General features: G+C 42.4%; 1 pseudogene; it reads left to right on the top strand.

The window, feature by feature from the left end:
• The first annotated feature begins 1,157 nt into the window (after nucleotides 1-1,157).
• LOC114109109 (elongation factor 1-alpha 1-like) lies at nucleotides 1,158-5,569 on the top strand (annotated as a pseudogene).
• The last annotated feature ends 942 nt before the right edge of the window (nucleotides 5,570-6,511 follow it).

The following is a 6,511-nucleotide window of genomic DNA, read 5'->3' as shown; positions in this document are numbered from 1 at the left end:
TACCCAGTAAAGGGAAATGTAAACAAGTATAAAGATATAGTATTAAACCATAACTGCTTAAAATTAACTGTGGTACATCTGTACTAATGTATATAATCCCATAGCAATCTCCTGTTGCTATAGTGATAAGCTCAAGTGTCACAAGTGTCCACTGTGCTGTGTGATGCTAATCAGCTAATCAAAAATTGTGTGAGCAGATTCCCTCTCCAGGCAATTGCATGTTACACTAAAAGGATATCTCATGATTCTTGTGTATTTTCCATTGTGTTTAGTGCAATACCGTAGACCTTGAATAACACCACGGGACCCATACGAACTATCACTAATGATGCTGGAAGCGTTCCCAAGAAGTAGACATTACAAGACATGACAATACAAGAAAAAGTTGAATGGCTTGCTATGTACAGTAAACTGAGGTCTGCAGCTGCCCACCATTCCAAGATAATGAATCCAGAGTAAGGATCATTGTAAAAAAAGAGAAAACTCATGAGACCATTGTTGCAGCTACTGCAGCAGTCTAAAAAACCTTGCATGCATGCGTGCTAAGTCACTTCAGTTGTGTGTGACTCTGCAACCTATGGACTGTAGCCCACCAGGCTCCTCTGTCCATAGGATTTTCCAGGCAAGAATACTGGAGTGGGTTGCCATTCCTTCTCCAGGGGATCTTCCTAACCCAGGGACTGCACCCACATCTCTTATATCTTCTGCACTGGCAGTTGGATTCCTTACCATTAGAGCCACCTGAGAAGCCTTTGAAAACCTTGCACTCTTTTCAAAACACCTTTTAATCTAGTATCAGTAGTACAGATTTTATGTGTTACAGAGTTGCTCTAAGAAAGGCAGGCATGGTCTGGGAGACAGTGAAGGACAGGGGAAGCCATGTGCTGCAGTCCATGGGGTCTCAAAGAGTCAGACTCGACTTAGCGACTGAACAGTAACAACAAGGCATACCTATAGACTTTAATGTGATTCAAGAAAAAATGAAGTCATTATATAACTTAAAGTGAAAGGAAGGTGAAGGATCTAAAGCTGGAGAATTTAAAACCAACAAAGTATGATTTGATAATTTTAAAAAGCGGCTTGGCTTCAAAAACATCCAGATAACAGGAGAAGCACCTTCTTCTGACCAAGAGGAAACAGGTGAGTTACCAGATGCCATGAAGAAAGTCACTGAGGAAGAAAATCTCCCTGAACATGTTTTTAATGCTCACAGGAAGCTTCCTGACTGGTCCCACCTGGAGTACCTGCAGGAAGGAAGAAATCTGGAGGCTGACCGGAACCAGGAAATGTTTACCTTTACTCTCTCTCCTTTTAGTATAAACAAAGCCTGAGTTCTACCTGAGGCAAGATAGTTTTTGGGGGCATGAGTCTATCATCTTCTTGGTCTGCTGGCTTTCTGAACAAAATCCTTATTCCTTGGCCCAGCAAATGATCTCTCAATGTATCAGCTTGTCATGCGGTGAGCAGTACAAGCTTAGACTTGATAAACAAGTTCAGGTACAGCCATCCAGGAGCCTTGCTACTTCTGGCTGGCTGCCTTGATTGGGAGATTTTCAAGTTAGGTCCTAGCAGGTGCTAGGATCCCTTGTTTTGAGGATCTTCTCTTCAAGATTTCCCAAAGCTACACCTGGCTGCCCCAGTGATTGGCAGTTGGAGTAAGAAATCAACATTTGAGAGCAGAGAAGCTCTATAAAATAGGGTAAGTTGCTCCAGTGTGTGCAGCTGGAAACTTTATTTCCTCTCCATTCAGGCCTCATTCTCTGGAATAAGCCAATTTGTTTTATATTTGAATGGGGTACCCTGATGGAGAGAGGGAGGAATTGGATTTTTACCTGATTTGTGAATTGGCTCACTCATTTCTTTGGATGTTAGCATTTGTGTGTAAAGTTTGTGTTTTGTCCTGAATTTGTCTTTAACAATGGGGAATATTTCAACTATCCCTAAAGTCCTGTGAGGTGCATTTTTGATAAGTGATCTGATTACAGATATGAATCCATGAGTGATAGGAATGTGATGTGTTATTGTGATAAGGTTTGGCCACAGTATCTTTTAGGGTCTCCACAAGGGGCTTAGGAGGGTTATCTCAGGACCCTGTCCATCATGTACTGCTACCTTGCTGTGTTAGTTAGATCACTTATGTTTTCCTGTGTCATTGGGGCTATAAAATCAAGACCAAACTTGAGGGTTAACTTAGGATTTTCTGTTTGTCCTTTGAGTTGTTTGTTTCATTTTGTTTGGTACTGGTTCTCCATTTACAGCCAAATCAGTTTTGGAATATTTAAAACTTTTAGTGATGTAAAATGAAAGAAGGAGAACAGAAAAAAAATGAGAAACATTTCACAACTACTTGCTTCTTGGTTTTCACTAGAGATTAAGGATTAAACATGAAGATATAAGGGAAACATTTCAGTATGCAGAGACATAGATTGTGTGTTTTCTGCAAAGAAGGTATGAGGAATGAAAATGCATTTTGTTAAAAGGTGACGTAGTCAGGATTCACTAAATAAGATTGAACTTAATTAAGAAAATGAATGTTGGGACTTTTCTGGTGCGCCAGTGGTTAAGAATCACCGTCCAATGCAGGGGATACAATTTTGATCCCTGGTCAGGGAACTAAGATCCCACCTACCTCAGGGGAACTAAGATTCCCCCACGACTTGGGGAAACTGAGATCCCACATGCCTTAGGGGCAACTAAGCCTTCGAACCAGCCCTTCTGCCTTGATAACTGTATTTCTTTGTTTAAGTGATCTGTATTTGCCATTGAGATCTTCTTATTATCACTGACTAAAACTCTGGATATTTTGACAGACTTCCCCCAAATCAAATTTTGGGTGACATTCATTTGGCCTCTAGCTAAGACTGAAGTTTTCCAAAGACTCTTGGAACACCTCAAATTATGTGTTTTCTCTCCATCTCAGAGAGAAGAAGACTGAACTAACTGGGCTTATTCAGTGTGTTGAATTAATGTGGGAAGAATTATTAAAGAAATGAAAATAAAACCTCTGGATCATATCAGATGGGTGAACATTGATGTACACATTTTGGACATTGTATGGGGCTCCTAAAATCTGGCATGGGCTTCCCTGATAGCTCAACTGGCAAAAAATCCACCTGCAATGCAGGGGACTCAAGTTTGATTCCTGGATCAGGAAGATCCTCTGCAGAAGGGATAGGCTACCCACTCCACTATTCTTGGGCTTCCCTGGTAGCTCAGATGGTAAAGAATCAGTCTGCAATTTGAGAGACCTGGATTGAGAAGATCCCCTGGAGGAGGAAACAGCAACCCACTCCAGTACTCTTACCTGGAGAATTCTGTGAACAGAGGAGCATGGAAGGCTGCAGTCCACAGGGTTGCAAGGAGTTGGACACAAATGAGTGACTATCTTTCACAAAATCTAGTATATGCTGGTAATTGATACCAGTCATAATTTTAGGAATTATCTTAAATTGTATGTCACAGTAGTAACCAAGTTTCTTTACAATCTCAGTTGGTTGATGCCAAAGCAAAATGGTTAGAGATGATCAATTGCTATTTATGGTTTTACAGTGGCTTTTGAATGACTCTGTAGCTATTCTGTGAAGAAGAGGGGAGGAATGATGATATCCCTTATGTGCAAGTGCTTGTACTCTTATCAATACATCAGGGAAAACAAGGAAAGGAAGGGAAAGGGGGCAAGGATGTGCTGAGTCAAACCTTAACTCCTTCCAGCTGAGCTAGGTGTCCCAGGTGTGCCTGCTATTATGCCAATGTATCCATTCCTTCCTCTACCTTCCATTCTTTCCCATTGTCCTTTCTTTCTGATTCCTGACTCCAGGAATCAGGACTTCCCTTCTTTCTAGGGACCAATAAGAAAATCCTGTTAGTTCCTGGACCACAGGACCTTGGCCTGTTATCACCAACTAAGAACCAGTAGAGTATTCAGTTTAGGACAGGAGCCACTCCCAGGGCAGGGCAATTTCAATTGCTGTTATCTCACATAGAGGGATAAGTGCAAATAGCCAGCTGGGTTTCTATTGTAATTGAAAGGATCATAACCCTCCTTTATAGGGATAATTATCTACAGCTGAAGCCCACTTGGCTGTACCCACAGATGAACCAAACTGGGACCCCAGTGAGGGAGGTATGCGCTTCTAGAGCAATACTTATTCATGCATCTTGACAGGGTTTTGAAAAGGAGAGCCAAAGCAAAAGTGAACGAGACTCAAGAAATCTGGCAAAAAAAAAAAAAAACCCACCCCAAAACCCAAACTCACAAATGAAAACCCCAGGAAAAGGAGACAGAGCTCCCCCCTGCTCTGAGGTCTACTGAAAGGTAAGTTCAGAAGTGTGCACTCATAGCACCCTGGGGAAGGCCAAACACATGGCCAATACAAATCCCATTAAAAAGGGACACTGTAGTCATGTATGGATGTGAGAGTTGGACTGTGAAGAAGGCTGAGCACCTAAGAATTGATGCTTTTGAACTGTGGTGTTGGAGAAGACTCTTGAGAGTCTCTTGGACTGCAAGGAGATCCAACCAGTCCATTCTGAAGGAGATCAGCCCTGGGATTTCTTTGGAAGGAATGATGCTAAAGCTGAAACTCCAGTACTTTGGCCACCTCATGCGAAGAGTTGACTCATTGGAAAAGACTGTGATGCTGGGAGGGATTGTGGGCAGGAGGAGAAGGGGACAACAGAGGATGAGGTGGCTGGATGGCATCACGGACTCGATGGACATGAGTCTGAGTGAACTCCGGGAGTTGGTGATGGACAGGGAGGCCTGGCGTGCTGCGATTCATGGGGTCGCAAAGAGTCGGACACGACTGAGCGACTGAACTGAACTGAACTGTAACACCTAACCCAAAGTAATATCATTTGAGGTGAGAGAATCACCTCTCGCACAGACTGACTTTTTACAATACCAGCCAGCTTATTCCTTGCGCCAGCACTTTGGATGACTACAAAACTGGCAGTATTAGTCCTGTCCCTGCAGGTCAGTTGGAGACTGGTGTTCTCAAACTTGACTTGGTGGTACCTTTGCTCCAGTCAACACTACAACTGAGGTAAAGTCTGTTGAAATGCACCATGAAGCTTTAAAGTAAAGCCCTTTTTCGGGACAATGTGGGGCTTCAATGTCAAAAACATGTCTGTCAAAGATGTTCGTCATGGCAATGCAACTGGTGATAGCAAAAATGACCCCTCAGTGGAAGCAGCTGCTTCACAGCTCAAGGAATTATCTTGAATCTTCCAGGCCAAATCATTGCTGGATGTGCACCTGTGCTGGATTGTCACAGAGCTCACGTTGCTTGCAAGTCACCTGGGATGAGGTGAAGATAGATCATTGCTCCAGGGAAAAAGCTGGAAGATGGCCTCAAATTCTTGAACTCTGCTAATGCTGCCATCATTGACATGGTTCATAACAAAACCTTGTGTGTTGAGAGCTTCTCCGACTAACCTCTTCTGGGCCATTTTGCTGCTCACAATAGGAAAGACAGTTGCTGTGGGGGTCATCAAAGCAGTGGACAAGAAGGCAGAGGGAGCTGGCAAAGTCACCAAGTCTTCCCACAAAGCTCAGAAAGCTAAATGAATGTTGTTCCCAGTACCAGCCACCCCAGTCTTAATCAGTGGAGGAAGAATGGTATCAGAACAGTTCATCTCAGTTGTCTCAATTGGCCATTTAACTTAACTTATCAGAAAACCTTCAGAAGGAAAGGAGAATGTTTTGTGAACTGTTTTTTGTTTTTTGTATGTGAGAGTTTTAAGCTATTAGTTTTTAAAATAAGTAGCTTCTAATTAGTTACAACCCTTTATCTCCTGATATGGATTAGGGCGTTAGAACTGCATTCATCCTGGAGACCACAATCAACAGGAAAAACTGATAAAATGAATATTAATTTAAGGATAAGGCCTTGCCAGTTGCCCTGCTATAGATCAGTGGTTCCCAGAAGCAGGCTTAAATTCAGTTCAGTTCAGTCGCTCAGTAGTGTCCGACTCTTTGCGATCCTATGAATTGCAGCACACCAGGCTGTCCATCACCAACTCCCGGAGTTCACTCAGTCTCATGTCCATAGAGCCCCCTTAAAATATTGTTTGGTAGGCCATTCTAGGTGTCCATCCAGGTGAGAAAATCTATAAATGCCCTAAAAGACCTAGATGTTGGCAATATGTTAAAACTTTGGGCACTATACCAACGTCTGTTCACGAGCTTGCCTCCAACAGATCTGCCTCTTCAACTGAAGTAGATGGTAATTTCATTGTAGCTGGAGAAGGATCAACCAGTTTGTTTAATTTTGTACACATAAGTACATAAGTAGCTCAGGAATTTAGTATATTTACTGGGAACTGGAACCAAAACCTCAAGTTCAATTACAAATTAGACAGCAAAGTGTTGAGAGGTTTCATCAGGTTCAAATAGTTGTAGATAATAAACTGCTGACTAAAGAGTCTAGGAACATTCATTAGTGGGAACTCTTCATGCCTTTGCCCACAAGATTGTAGAATGGACACTGACAGTGGGAAATTGTAACAG

This window comes from Ovis aries, chromosome 1, assembly GCF_016772045.2.
Source record: "Ovis aries strain OAR_USU_Benz2616 breed Rambouillet chromosome 1, ARS-UI_Ramb_v3.0, whole genome shotgun sequence".
NCBI lineage: Eukaryota > Metazoa > Chordata > Mammalia > Artiodactyla > Bovidae > Ovis > Ovis aries.
Note: the sequence above shows the minus strand (reverse complement) of the source record. Positions and strands in the feature narration are given on the sequence as shown.